Source organism: Xenia sp. Carnegie-2017, unplaced genomic scaffold (genome assembly GCF_021976095.1).
Source record: "Xenia sp. Carnegie-2017 unplaced genomic scaffold, XeniaSp_v1 HiC_scaffold_56, whole genome shotgun sequence".
NCBI classification, from domain to species: domain Eukaryota; kingdom Metazoa; phylum Cnidaria; class Anthozoa; order Malacalcyonacea; family Xeniidae; genus Xenia; species Xenia sp. Carnegie-2017.
This window is the reverse complement of record NW_025813522.1, coordinates 277,440-293,508: the sequence shown is the minus strand read 5'-3', so window position 1 is coordinate 293,508 and position 16,069 is coordinate 277,440. Positions and strand designations below refer to the sequence as shown.

At 37.8% G+C, this 16,069-nt stretch overlaps 2 long non-coding RNA genes across 2 annotated transcripts; one reads left to right on the top strand and one right to left on the bottom strand.

Moving 5' to 3' along the window:
• The first annotated feature begins 6,740 nt into the window (after positions 1-6,740).
• LOC124456582 lies at positions 6,741-7,172 on the top strand. Its single transcript, XR_006952341.1, has 3 exons — positions 6,741-6,786; positions 6,869-6,943; positions 7,078-7,172. It is a non-coding gene; the product is annotated as an uncharacterized LOC124456582 (long non-coding RNA).
• Positions 7,173-14,127: 6,955 nt separating this feature from the next.
• On the bottom strand, positions 14,128-14,761 carry LOC124456584. Its single transcript, XR_006952343.1, has 3 exons — positions 14,691-14,761; positions 14,514-14,598; positions 14,128-14,406 (listed from the first exon to the last, which is right to left on the bottom strand). It is a non-coding gene; the product is annotated as an uncharacterized LOC124456584 (long non-coding RNA).
• Positions 14,762-16,069: the final 1,308 nt, after the last annotated feature.

Here is a 16,069-nt window from a genome sequence, read left to right as displayed (position 1 = left end):
CCAATTTATGATAATATTAATAATTTTAAGATCTTTACATGCAGTCAAGGGAAGAAATTAATAACTCCTCTCTGCAGAAAGTACTTACAGATGTTGAAAAGAAACTTGTTAATCTTTTTATCCAAGAATGGAACACACATTACAAACAATCTCTTGGAGAATGGGAAAATACAAACGTCAGTGGTCAGAAGTTGTTCAATATTGAAAGATCAAAAAATATTTCGTGATGAAAAATATTGTCAAAACTTAAAGATGGTGACACAAGTAAGTGGGATTATACAACAATATGTAAAGCAACATTGTTTACCCACTCAATTGGAACAAAAATTGGTCTAACAAGTTAAAGCTGCCGTGGAAAAACTTCGTGATGTAAGAAAGGATTTCACCCATGTTAATCCAGGAAGAAAATCTGATACTGAATTTGACAAAATGCTTTGTGATATTGAAAAGTCATTTAAAGATCTAGCATTTTCATTTACTGAAATTAATGAAATTAAATGTCAACGAAACACATTTAATTCTTTGCAAAAACTTCCTTGTAAACCAAATCACGATGTCGTTGAACGTACAGAGTTACTTAATCAAATCACAGCAGATCTCAATAACTTGCGCAGTACTAACAATAATGAACTAACATATTACTATATTTCTGGTAATCCTGGAAGTGGTAAATCTGAATTAGCTATACAAGTTTGTGAAGAAATGTATAACTCGTTTGACTGGGAAAATAAAACAACATTTGTGATGACACTAGAAGGAAACGATATCGACTCTCTTTTGAAAACTTATGAAGACATTTGTAAACAATTAAACAATGATAAAACTGTCAAAAAAACATCAGTATTATCAACTTCAGCACAGTTAGATGAGGGATTGACGGGACAGTCAACACAATCGTTAAGAAACGTGCTCAGATACTGACCGTCTGGGCAACATGATGCCCAAGGAAGGACCAAGAACAGAATAAATATTACGCCTCTCGTTTTCATCGTCTCGTTTTGCTGATCAAGCGATGACTAACGCAAATGAAGAATAAACAAGAAATTATTCAAGCGATGTATTAAAATAACCTCCTATTAAAATCTCATGAGGTAATCAAACAAAAATAGAATCTGTTGTGCGTAGAATATACTCAGCAAATAGTTTCAAAAGAATGAATCAGCAATAATTTCAAAAGTCTGATAAATTGTCATTCTATGTGATAGATCTTCAAAATTTTTAGGAATAAACTCATATATATAAGCGAATGCGCTTTAGATACTTGTGTATTTTCACGTGTTAAATGCTATTTTCTGTTGGAAATCTCGTAAAGGAAATCTCGAAAAGGAAAACTCGTCTCATTTGCTGAATGACATCTTCTATCATCAAACATGCTTCTCTTAATTCACGAATGTCACGCCGATTAAACATACTAAAGCTAGGTATAAGAGGGAGAATCTGAAAAATGTAACTACAACAAAATCGGCCAAGATGACTGTGGTCCTTCGAAGAAACTTCTCAGATCGGCAACGTCAAGCAAAGTGAATGATAGAAGTCCAAAAGGTACTACATACGATACACGGCAACATCAAGCAAAGTGAATGATTGAAGTCCAAATGGTACTACATACGGTACACGGCAACATCAAGCAAAGTGAATGATTGAAATCCAAAAGGTACTATATACGGTACACGGCAACGTCAAGCAAAGTGAATAAGTCGACAGCCACATTGTTTTAACTTTCTATTTCACTTTTGAATTTTTACGTTTCATTCAAGATTTCGATAAAGCACAAAGGTTATCAATATTGGAAAAGTATTACGAAATAAAAATTATGCGCAAACAACGATATTTAAAGGTCATAACATAATATTGCTCCTGATCTTAAAGTGGTTATATCACGAATTTTATCCCTCCTTTTTTATTAGCTAAATTGAAAGACCTTGTTTCAGTGATTTTAAATCTGCCATTGAAATTGAAATTGGATTGGTGAAAGTGATTTTACGGACGTTCAAAGTCACGATTTTCAGCATTTTTTGCGAACTTTTTGATCGGTATGCTAACGAGTTGTGACGTAGAAAGTTGAACACATATATCAACATGGCGTATTCTACTAGTAATCTTAATAAGAAACACGGAGGAAAACGTTGTGTTGCTGGCGGACCTAATCAAATTAGTTGCGCCAATGATTCGAAAACAGAAGGAATGTCGATGCATCTGTTTCCTAAAAAAGAAACAGAGCCGCAAAGACATAGAAAATGGGTAAATTTTGTGCGTAAACATAGACCGGGTTTTGAGGCTTCCTCGATCTCGTGTCTGTGTTCTGCGCATTTTGAAGATTCTTGTTTTGATCTTAATTTGAGCGTGCAAGTCAAGCTCAAAAGAAGGTTGAAGAAAGATGCTATCCCAAGCATTGACGTGGCTGGGATTCCTGAACCATTACAGGACGAAATAACCGATCGAAAGCGCATATGTTAATTTGTTTATGTTAATTCTTCTTTTGTCATATAAATTCGATATAAGTTTTGTAGATTATTCGACATACTCTCCATAAACCATCGCTGAAGGAAACATGTTCTCTCGATGAGGAAGTACCATCTACTAATGATGGAGCTGAGCATGTTGAAGTATGCACTGGGAAGCAAACGATTCGCCATTTGAAGAACTACATGCAGTTGGTGAAGATATTTGTGAATCCCAGTCTCCATATAAATCGTGCCATCGTCTTAAAAAAACTTACATCTTTACAAAAGACTTTAAGCTGGTATAAAAGACAAAAGCATCTTTGAAGAAAAAGGCCCAGAAGTTGCAAAATGAACAAGTAAAGAATGTTTCATGTCTAATATACAAGAACTTTCAACTATAATGGAAAGATATAGAGGAAAAGCACCCGAACCTTTGTGCAGCCAGCTTCCCAACAAACGATCCAAGGCTGAAGCAATAAAAAATATGTTGCCAGGAACAAGCATGTCAGTCATGCACTTTATCCGTGCTGTAAGTATGGGATAATGGTATTGTTTACAATTATTTTAAAATGTAATGATCTGCATTTTTTCCTTAGTGGAACAGCAAAGACAGCAGTTACAAGACCTAACAGATGATGCGGATCAAATATTAAATAGCGCTGGGAATAAAAGTACTCGCAAATGTACTAAATGCAAAGCTCCAATGAAAGGACATCCTCGAGGTCAAAGCTCCACTGAAAAAGAATAAATTGAAGTTGGTAGATGGTAGGGCAGTGGTCAGACATTGCTTGGAGCCTGTCTGGAATGGAGAAGTAAGGCACCTCCTTCCCACCACCAGCCGGAGGGTTCACCTTAGGCAAATGATAGTACCCTCTAGCCTCCCTATCTGGGCACTGATATACACACATTTCTTGATGATTACAGTATTAATATAACATTGAATGGTATGTATACTTCTCAGATTGAAGATGACTATCTCACTCGATTGTGCGACTAATTAATTTTCATGAATAATTTTTTTTATTGTAGTTTAATGCTCAACATGCCTTTGCGGATGCAGTGCACTCAAGTGTGAAGACCTTATAAGATAAGTTCATGTGGCTTGCTATTTTCCATTTTTACATTTATGCTATGATTTATTTCCATATAATTTTTCTTTTGTCTTTTTTCCCAGACTGACATTGAAGAAAAGATTTTCTTTACCATATAGTGCATCCATGTATCTCCTACTTGGTTTTCATCTAGACATATTTCCTGACCATTCTAAACTCAGCAAAGAAGGCCAACAGTCTCTACAGTGCACAAGTTAAAAGACCTTTCCATCATTGCCCCTCTGATGGTATGTAGCCTGTTGTGTTACCACTTGGATATGCTTTCCGAATAAAGTGGTAAACACAAGCAGGTAAAGGCCGAGTATTTTCCCATCCCATAGACCCACAAAACCATCGCATCAACCATCTGTATGCCACAAACATAAACTCAAGTACCTGAAGTAAATAAAAAGGTTGGACTAATTATTGTTGATGAAACAATGTTGATGATAACATTGTTTCTCATACAATTTACAATGTTACATATTTAATGATTGTGATGCTTGGCGGCGATAAGCGTCCATTCCTATCTCTCAATAGTGGCCCGACGTTTTCAAGGACAGCCTCATGAACTAAAGGCCCAAATTTGGCATGCTGTGTTATGCATGATATTTTCTCAATGCAGCCATCGAATGTCATTTTCTGCAAAGCTGGTCCTATTTCCTTACAGCATCTGTACTCTAATGCGCCTTCTAACAAATCGGTATGACAGCATTGACAATTACACCTGAAACGTGGGAGCATTCTAGTTTATAAAGTAATTTTATGTATATTACAAACAGGAGAAAAGAACAACTTACCATTCACCGAGTGGAATTACGCCATCAGTTCGTTGTTCTAATGTCGCAGGGAGAATTCCATCTGGATCATCTGGAGTATGCACTTCATCACCATCTCCTGCGAGCGGTTCATCGTCATATGCAAAGTCGTTTAAATGCTCGACATAACCCACGGATTCCGAGCTCGAATCAGATACGCATTCAGACATCGAATTCGAATTATGTGAGCACTGATTTGAGGTCATACTTTCCGGACAACTTGTTTTTTAATATTTTATTGAAAATACTGTCATTATTTATTTTTAAGACAAGAAAAACGACAACAAAATCACCTTCTATACTATAATATTATATTGACGGAAACAGACGTGTTCAACTATCTACGTCACAAGTATCAATATGGCGTCGTAAAAAATTCGCAAATAGTAGCCGACTTTGGTGGCAAAACTAAGCAACTTATATTTATCTGTTTAAGTCCAGCGACATGTCATAGTTCTTCAAATAATCCAAATTTTCAATTAAGCTCATAAAAAAGGGGGTCTAAAATTCGTGATATAACCACTTTAAAGTGATGCAAAAACTTTAAACTTTCTTGTCACAAGACTATACGAGTTGTTATTTCCAAAGGAAACCTGCTGTTTTCTCTACAGTATTTTTATCAACAAGTGAAACCTTCAAAACTTCACACATTTCAGTATTGAAATTCCTCGGAATTTCAAGAGCCTGTGGGACAAAACCCGCATTCTATGGAGCAAGCCAGACTGGAAAGTATATCTTGCGCAACCTAGATCTAGCTTGCGCAATTTCGGAGAAATGCGCGTCCTGACGCGCAGATTTTAAAATTTCTTGTTCGCCGCGCATTTGTGAAATTTGCCGCGCAGCGCGAGAAATTATTGCGCAATATCAGCACATGTGCGCTGCAGCGCTGTTGTTTCCGTTGAAAAAAATTGTTGCCTGTTGAATGTCAATCTTACAAGCTGTTTTGACAGGCAAGTTCCGTTAATTGGTTGGTAAGCCAATAAGCGTTTGATGACTAGAAATATGATATCTGAGCAGATTAACTACACATTCTTTGCTTTCGTTTTCGAGCTTTCTCTTTTTAAGTGACTTCAAGGCAAACCATATCGATTCTTCGGTGTATTCTACGGTGATACGTGATATTTAATTAAACCAACTTGGGGTGTTCAAATTTGTAAGGTGAGTACACGTAATGGTTTAGTAAAATCAAAAGTACTGATACAAAATTACAAATGATAAAAATTCTGAAAGCATTAACGCTTCTAACACTAAACGCCCGGGGAAACAAGTTATTATTTAACAGTTATGTTTTTTGTGTAACCTAAAAGTAGTGGTACGAAAGGATTTCTTGTATTACAAACTACAAAGCATGTTTTAATACATTTAAGGCAAATAAAATTCACAATCCTTACATAAAACATATTGATAAATGAAGCAATTTATAATTAAAACCGGTTTGCTAACGAACTAACAGGGCTTAGCTCGCTATTGTTTGGTGATAAAGCGAGATTTTTTGACAAACTTTTTATCTAATTGTTTATTTATTTTTACTAGATGGCTGAGATTCAAGCAGTTAAATCAGGTAAATTCACGCGTTACAATAGCCGAAAATTTTCCTAACAACAATATACACAATATATATCAGCCATTGATTGATTGCAGGAGCTGATTCGGTGATTCCTCGACAATATTCACTTCTCACTAAGAGTACCAAACCAACATTTGTGTGTGTTGCTTGCCTTTGATACCAAAAAAGTTCATTACATTATCTTAACTTATGTTTTCATTGTTGTTGCCTAATTACTAGTTTGCGTTTCATGCAAGAAAGAAATGGAAGCCATTTTTGCAAAGTTTGCAAAAAAACGTGCCACGCAATTCCGCTTTGCTCAACATCAGCAGGTGATGATGAAGGTTTTGGTGCCCAGGTCTTGTGTAGTGGCTGTGCAAAAACTGAGACAGCAGCAGTGGCTAAAAATAAGCAGCAAACACTGTCTAAGGAAGGTAACAGAACAATTATCTAGTGTTAGAATGTTAGTCGTGTAAGAGTGATCGTGTTTGCGTCACAAAGAAAAGTGGCATGACATTGTCAGTGGGTTTTATAAAATCAATAGTAAACAACCAAGATTGGCTATCGACACATTTTAACCATAAAAATTGTGTGTTATAGAGTTTCAGTTTGCCAAAATGTTTAAAAGACATAGCAAGCAGCAGAAAACAGGACCAGAAGCAAAGCGAGCAAAGAGTGGACACGAGAAAACCCCAATGGGCTTTTGCTTACTTTGTTTTAGGCAAGGCAACAAGTTTTGGCTTGCTAGAGGGAACAAGTCCTCTCTAGCAAACCATTTAAAACTCACAGCGACAAGGGCGAAAAGACCTTAGCAAATGACGCTATTAGAGAAGATTCCCTCTTGCTAAATCTGCGCTACAGGCGTACAAAATGCTTAAATCGGCTAGGTAATGAAAATCAAGTTCCCAATTCCCAAATTGAGAACTGCACTTACATTGTGTATGTTTTCTATGTTAATTGTATTTTCAGTACAAGCCAAGTGCAACAAAAGTGTGGTGGCGACGGAATGGGAGAACGGATAGAAATTATGGAAGTCGATGAAAGGTAGCTAAATTGCTCATTCCCTGCGTGAACCATAAAATAACCGAATATCACAAACTGCATACATGTTATATAATACATTTCTTTTACATATACAGTGATAGCTTTTTAAAATTATGAATATTAAATTGTTTCAGAGAGCTTGGTAAGGATACGGCTGGACATGCAACTGACGAACTTTCGTGCAAAATCGTTTCTGGTGTCAGTGAATCTGAAAGTTGGGAGGAAACCGATGAAAAGATGAGAGGTTTGTTAGTGAAATACGGCATTTTTCTTGCATTATAGTATCAGATTTTACGACATTTTGTCACGATATTTTGTGAAATTTATGCCATAGTGGTTGAAAGTGTTGACTTTTAGTTCAAGGCTTCCAATAATTCACTTGTTCGGATAAGTAATTTCTACATTACAAATTTCTTAAGTCGTTTAATATTAACGATGAAATCATTAAGTATTTCAACGTCTTCTGTTGAATTTCTTAGTACATATACTTTTCACACAGTTTGCAAGAAAATTTTAATGTTGGCTTTTTAACACTTTCATTGTTACAGCGAAGAGATTGTGAGAGTTAATGCAGTAAGTAAGACGAGTAAGGCTGCCTCTATTTCAAACACCAGCCCTCTAAGCTATCAAAGCTCGCTTGGAAGTTTTCTTCCTTCAATTTTATCAAGTGAGCAAGGCGACCTGCCATTTGATGTGGACGAACTTGCGAAAAAATTGCTACTAAGGTGGCACAAAAGTTGAGTGGTAACCCTAAATCAGCCCAATCAACAAGTTCAACAACTACATACAATCCCACATCGAGTACCGCACTTCGATCTTCCAATTTGATTGAGCTTGTGGATAAAGTGGAAGATTTTGAAATACTAAAAGAAGGCAACAGCTGGGTGCTGCAGTGTCGAACGTGTGTCGAATTTTTAAACTCTTCCCATGTTTCCTTTTCGTCATCTTTTAATCGACCTACTGGCAAAGCAGACGGATCTTTGGCATCTGGTTTACATATGTAAGATGCCTTATATGAACAGCTAATTGCAGGCAAGTGTAAAAAATGGTACAGCCAAAAGCAAGCGTGTCATCGACATCTTCTTTCTTTGACCCACAAAAACGCTGATGACCACATGAAGATGGTAAAGCAAGGGAGGTCAAGGGAAGTACTTGTTGCAAAGAATCAACTCCGTGCAGCTCTTGGTGTTGTGAAAACAAAGTCAGATGCAGTTCATTATGAAGCACGAATTGCTGAGCTTCAAGCTGCTGGTGCGGATGTTGGTGATTTTTGTCATTCTCGAAAATTGTTTCCAGACATGATCAAAGCAGCATGTGCTTACATCGACATGAGAGCAGCCAATTTTCTTTCTACCCTCTTCCAAACACAGGAATGCCCCACATTTTTATGTTACAGCTGATAAATCTACCAATCATCGCATCACTAATCAGGTTACTATCGTTTGTCCAGTTGTAAATGGTAGTCGCCGAGGCATTGTCCTTGACGCAAGGGAGGTTTACAGTAACTCTGATGCAACTGGTGGTACAGGTGATGCTCTAGCTGCATCCATTTTTAAAGATCTTGACGTGCATGTTGGTATTAAGGATAATCGGCTACTGCAAGTGCAAGGGCGAGTGATGGATGGACAATACGTCAACGAGCCGTTCATTGCAGGCATGAACGAGCCTGTATTTGAACTTTTGCATGATGATCTGTCCTGCAAAGAAAGATTCTGGTGGCCTGTCCAATGGGACCCTGCCCATTGGTTAGATAAAGTATTTAGTCAGCTCAAGGACTCGCCTTTCGTTGATCGTTTGCTGAGAAGGATTGCACTTTATCATCAACTTTTAGTCGTGGTAAAATGCACAGCGTAGCGCGTCATACTGCTAAGGACTTGAATCTTCCGTTTCGAGTAACCAACGCATTTGCACATCAGCGGTTTTTGAGCTCCAGCTATCTATCTTTAAAGAATCTTGCAGATAGTTTGGAAGTGTACATCGAGACTTTCAAGGACCACGACAATAGAGAAGAGATGGGTTACAAGTTATGTGGTCAAGACTTTGTCCATGATTTGCTTGGTGTACTCGATTTGTTGTGGCCCTTGGTCGTCCTGATGCTGCAAGCGCAGGCTGAGTGGTATCCTGGTTGGAAGTTGTGCTCTCATGTTCCTTTGGTAAAACGACAGATGCAACGTTACATCGAGGAAGTATCTAAAATTGATCCTGATGACTTTGTTTGCCCAAGATTAAGCCAGCGAGTTCATGAAATTCGAGATTACCGCTTTGGGCAAAGTGAGTTGGAAACTGGTTGGTTTGTCGTTAGAGAAGGCGACGGTAAAGTGCCAGTGGATTGGGTAGCAAGAGAAATGCAGGACAGTGTTCATGATCTAGAGAAGCTGGCTGCGGATGTCATTAGTCAGATTGATGTTCGCTACACCAATAGCTTTTCCGACCTCAACAGAATGCTATCAAAGTGTTTTGACTTTGGACGACTTTTCGTGGTTTATGCGGTTTTCGTTCGGAAGAAAAAAGTCCAGTAAACAACAGGGAGTTTTCTGAACTTGGAGCTAATGAGTTTAGACGATGTGTAAACTTTTCCTCACAGATGCCACATGTTTCTGAAAAGAATTTTGAGCTTTGTAGCGAGCTATCATCCACAGTGTTTTGGCGTCTAAAGAAAACACTCATTGCCGTTGTTTGGGGTGATATGCTACACACTCACTTCCTAATTTTTCAAGAAGATCTCTCTCGATGACGAAGGAATTTTTTCCTTGCAGGATGTGGTTTTCGAGGAAGGAGTCTTTGTGACTAGGTTCCAAGAAGGTACACCAAGGCAGTTCACCCTTTCTGAGGTCTTCAAAGTGACGCTCAACAATGGTAAAATGATTGACGTTCTTTTTAAAGAAGAGGCCGTTATTGAATCTTTATATAACGATTCCTCATTTTATTCAGCTGTCGGCCAAGAGTTTTGTCTCGTCTTTGACATATTTTATGCGAAATGCGGAACTGAGGCTGTTGCCGAATCTTTTTACCGGGTGGTGGATAAGCAAGAAATGGATGGTGGGCAAAGCATAAAAGTGCTAATGAATCGTGCTAAAGTTGATTGGAGTTTACCATCTGTACTTCAATGCGACGCAGCACTGAACGAAATGGCAAAACTTTACATCAATGGGGACAAGGAACGTGGTTTGTCCAGACATATGATTCCTGTTTTTAGAGACCGACGAGCATGGCAAAAACACGAAGGAGAGATGTCCAAGGTTTTGCAACGCATCACAACATCACGCCCTAAGCTACCTTTCCTCTTGTAACCTTAGTCAAGCGTCAACCAGTATGCTTCGTGCAGTTATATCCAAAACGTTTTCAATCCAAATCTGGCAGCAGATCGTAATTGTTTATCAATTGAAAAAGCTCCCTTGCTTACCATCTGCCTGCTGATTATAAACAATTATTAACTGAAAACCTTTTCTGTCCACAATCTGGCTCCTGATTATAAACAAAGATTAACTGAAGAATCTTTTTTGTCCACCACCTGGCTGCTGATTATAAACAAAAATTAACTGAAAAACCTTTTTTGTCCACAATCTGCCTGCTGATTATGAACAGTTATTAACTGAAAAACCTTCTACTCCACCACCTGGCTACTGATTATAAACAATAATTAACTGAGAAACCTTTTTCGTCTAACACCTGGCAGCGGATGATAAACAATTATTAACTGAAAAACCTTTTTTGTCCACCATCTGCCTGCTGATTATAAACAATTAATTGAAAAACCTTTCTTGTCCACCATTTGTCTGCAGATTATAAATATTTATCAACTGAAAACCTCCCTTGCTTACCATCTACCTGCTGATTATAAACAATTATTAACTGAAAAACCTTTTTTGTCCACCATCTGCCTGCTGATTATAAATAATTAATTGAAAAACCTTTTTTGTCCACCATCTGGCTGCTGATTATAAATATTTATCAACTGAAAACCTCCCCTGCTGATTATAAACAATTAGTAACTGAAAAACCTTTTTTGTCCACCATCTGCCTGCTGATTATAAACAATTATTAACTGAAAAACCTTCTACTCCACAATCTGGCTGCTGATTATAAACAATTATTAACTGAAAACCTTTTTTGTCCACCATCTGCCTGCTGATTATAAACAATTATTAACTGAAAACCTTCTACTCTACCATCTGGCTGCTGATTATAAGCAATTAGTAACTGAAAACCTTTTTGTCCACCATCTGCCTGCTGATTATAAACAGTTATTAACTGAAAAACCTTCTACTCCACAATCTGCCTGCTGATAATAAACAATTATTAACTGAAAAACCTTCTACTCCACAATCTGGCTGCTGATTATAAGCAATTAGTAACTGAAAAACCTTTTTTGTCCACCATCTGCCTGCTGATTATAAACAATTATTAACTGAAAAACCTTCTACTCCACAATCTGGCTGCTAATTGTAAACAATTATTAACTGAAAACCTTTTTTGTCCACCATCTGCCTGCGGATGATAAACAATTATTAACTGAAAACCTTCTACTCTACCATCTGGCTGCTGATTATAAGCAATTAGTAACTGAAAACCTTTTTGTCCACAATCTGCCTGCTGATTATGAACAGTTATTAACTGAAAACCTTCTACTCCACAATCTGGCTGCTGATTATAAACAATTATTAACTGAAAACCTTTTGTCCACCATCTGGCTGCAGATTATAAATATTTATCAACTGAAAACCTCCCTGCTTACCATCTGGCTGCTGATTATAAGCAATTAGTTACTGAAAACCTTTTTGTCCACCATCTGCCTGCTGATTATAAACAGTTATTAACTGAAAACCTTCTACTCCACAATCTGGCTGCTGATTATAAACAATTATTAACTGAAAACCTTTTTGTCCACCATCTGCCTGCTGATAATAAACAATTATTAACTGAAAACCTTCTACTCCACAATCTGGCTGCTGATTATAAACAATTATTAGCTGAAAACCTTTTTGTCCACCATCTGCCTGCTGATTATAAACAATTATTAACTGAAAACCTTCTACTCCACAATCTGGCTGCTGATTATACAAAGATGGTTCCTGATTGATTTGTTTTTTGACGACGTATTTGACGACGTCAGTAAATCAAATTTATTTGGTGCCTACCTTTATCGTATCATACGCTGTGATGAAACGATGAAACAGATGAATGATAAACATACGTGGTACGTTGGTCGTTCGACTCGTTACATAATACCTAAGATAAAGTGGCATTTTTGTGATTACACATGACACATCCTCACGTTGTAAAAGGAGAGTTGCTAGCTCCAACTTAAGGTAAGCTACAGCTATACACATGTATCATCTTTTATGCTTTGTTTCATAATTATTTGCAATTGCGAACTATCAAAAATGGAGTGTGATACGGAAAAAATAAAACTGGCATCTCGCGAATATTTTATGGCTTCGCAGCGCAAAGTCGAAAATCTGCCGCGCAAAATTTCTAAAAAATTGATCTAGCTTGCGCAGTTTGCATACTTTCCAGTCTGGGGGGCAAGCAGGAAACTAAGCCAGACTCCTAATATAGTGCTTTCAAGTACAATGAAAAAAATATTGCAACATGTAAGCCGACAAGGTTGTCGACTTGGTGGCTTTTTCTTCCTTTTAAGATAAATCATTGAATGCATGGGTGACTGAATCTGGACCTGTGGTGATTCACAATAAACTAAAATAGAAATGACATCAAGGCAAGAATGCTATTTTCAAATTTCAACTTTTCCAGAACAAAGAGGACGTATAATTTATGCTAAAATGATTCAGCATTTATTGACCGCCGGTTATAGGAAGACGGAATGACATTGAACGCGTTCACTGTCACGAAAAATCGAGATGTTTCAGACTCGCCATGTATTTTAACACAAGGCCAACACAGTACGTGAGTTTGAGAGGAAACTTCCTCGAGTCATGGTGTACAAAATTAAACACCTTTAACAACTACCATATGTCACCCTATTGTAATCCAATGTTTTGAATAATTAATTGCACAGTTCAAGTCAAACAAATGCAAAACAATCGATAAAGCTATTGCAAAAAGCACTAAAACCCTAAATTGTGAAGAGCGATTACTTCAATAGTTTCGTCTGACGTACATCAAACAAATTCTAACCTTCTATTTCTTGACGTTAACGGCTCTCCACGGAGGCAATATTTCCCATCTCCTCCAATTGTTTGTGCAAACTTATGAGTCTACAATAGAAACACCAGCATATACTTGCTAGTTGCCATAAACCAATATAATCCGGCAGCTATTTCCACCGTAAAATATTTCATACCTTTCAGTGTAGTATAAGTTCTACATCGCCAACATCGCTTTGCATATATGCCAAACATAAAACCATTTCCGTGTACAAAAGAAATCTGGATTTCCCCTGTCGTCAACACTCATTCTGGAACCGTTGAACACGTGCACTTGTGTTATTGCGATATTGAACACTAGATTTCATTTATCAAACCGACAAGGTCTCAATTTTCTTTGTATCGTCACGTGAGAATTTCATTTTAGAAGAAGACAAGAACGTTTTAAAAATATAAACATCTACTAATCTATCCTTTCAATGAAGGTACAACTCTATAATTCATTATGCAACAGTATGACATGAGGAGAATAAATCTTTAATAACTAATTTCGGTTAAGTTAAACATTTTAACGATTTTAACCACAAATTCATGATTAAATTCCTGAGGATAGCGTTATCCATTGGATAGCTAAAATTTTCAAACTCTTAAAAAAGGTGTTTATTTTTTCTCACGACCAAGAAATTTTGTAATCTTCGAAACAATATTTTATTTCAGCGATTGCACTGTTCAAATCGTATATTTTTCTCTTATAAAAGATTTTCTGATCGTTCAGAAAAATTTGCTATCCAGTGGATAACGATATCCAGGCTTTGTGCAACCGGCCCCTGCAAGTCACGCAGCTAATACAACATAATCCACTAAGCGTTTCAAGACAATTGAAGAGAGCACCCAAAGTGTTAAACTTTCACTGTTATCTGTGTCAATCTTATTTCTCTGAAGTAGACTATCCTTGATAAGAAATTCGTCATATAGGGTATCATATGCCCTAAGCCACACATTTCTGTCAAGTTACGTCATATTTGTCGATGTAATATTTAGTCGTGGCCAGGTTGTCGTACATTTCTTCACCGGAAATGAGTCACACGCGTACAGCGAAAGGCGAAGGACAGCTATTACATCAACACCTTTCTTCGAACTAATGGTGTAACGTTCTTCACATGACACGCAAATGTTCTCGAAGAAGAATATACAATTGATGATTAAATTTCCTTGGTGTCGATCATAGGGCCGAATAATTTTGCATCGCATGCAAAAACGCTTGAAAGACGTTGATTTGATTGTTTCTATTCAAACAGACTCTCAAGTAATTCCTCCAAACTTACACCATCTCTTGCTTCGATGAATTCCCAAAGACTGAAAACAAGGAACAAAAATATGCATTACGTGAAACTCGTCAACAAATACATGATACCATCTTATCCCATGATGCAACTGTGTATTATTTGAAATAATAACTTTACCTCGACGAGTTCACAATCAAACTTTCTCCTTTACTGTTGTTGTAACGGCGTAAGTTCACTTTAGCTATAGAACCATCAGGATTGGCTAAAGGAAGATATGAAACACATTAAGATTAAACCGTATTGACATAAACCGGCCATCAGTCGGCTCAAAAATAATGACGTACAGTTACAAACCGTGCTTATAGAAACAGCTTGATCCAAAAGGGCAACTTCCTTTACCAGTGTCAAAGTACTTACATGGCTTCTTGCTGGAAACAAAAAATGAAACATTGAAAATTGCTTTCAAATTTCATGGCAATTTTTTTTCTAAATTAAGACGAAAGCACAGCTCGGATGATGGAAAACGATGTGAAAAGTAAAATAAAAAATCTCAACTTTTATATTTAACTTCGACTTTTACTGTCGATTTCAGTTAACTTTTCAAAAGGCGGTTGCCAAGTTACTTTATAATGTTGCCAATTACCTTTCCAAATATGGAATATTCACAAGTTCACAAGTTGTGTACTTGAGTACTGACGTTGTGAACTAAAGTTGCGAAGTACTATGGACTCTCCTGTCGGGGCGACCGATGAGTAGGCATGCAGGTCTATCTGCGAGAGTGGGACCTCATGTGTGAATGGAGGCCAATTTGTGATGCACACGAACGTCCGCAAACGCGGCAGGGGTACGAGACAAGAGGGGCAGAGCGTTGCTTCCTTCGGGCCCTCTTCTCCTTGATGGCGGCTGCTCAACCGGCTTCAAAGTTCCGAACGCCCTAGGAGCATAGATGCCTCCACTGCAGTCTGTCTCCTGCGAACTCCTCCAAGGTGTTTGGGTCTATGTTGCAGCTCTTGATGTTGGCTTTAAGGGTGTCTTTGTATCTCTTCAGCGGTCTTCCTTGTACACGAATCCAGTCTTGTAGTTGACCATACAGCAGCATCTTTGGGATTCTGCTGTCATCCATCCTTACGACATGGCCTGTCCATCGGAGATGAGCTTTGATGATCAAGCTCTCAATGCTGGAGAGTCCACACCTTTCAAGGACTTCAAGGTTGGACACTTTGTCCTGCCACTTGATGCGGAGAATTTTTCTCAGGCAACGCTGGTGGAACTGCTCCAGCTGTTGTATGTGCCTGCGATAAGTGGTCCAGGTTTCACAGCAGTACAGCAGAACACTCAGGACCACAGCCCTGTACACAGCAATTTTGGTGACGATCTTCATGCCGTGCTCCTGCCAGAGTCTTCTCTTTAGTACGGTGGCCCGTATGTGCCACAGCTTCTGCGTAGAAATATGTAACTGTTGCAAGCAAATCAAGTTTCTACGTACAAACCCGAGTGTTTTCCGTACAAATATAATGTTGCTCCATGGAAAACGAACTGCTCCACACAAATGTTGAAATGCTACTTCTCCACACTTAAAGAAAGGTTGCTACGAGCAAATAATCCTTCTCAAGCTGAAATTATCTTTCTCTATACAAATAAACATACCGAACACTCTCTTACCCCTTGTACAAAAGAACTCAAAACAAACTCCTACAGCATAAGATAAGAGGACTAGAAGGAAAGTTAGTTGA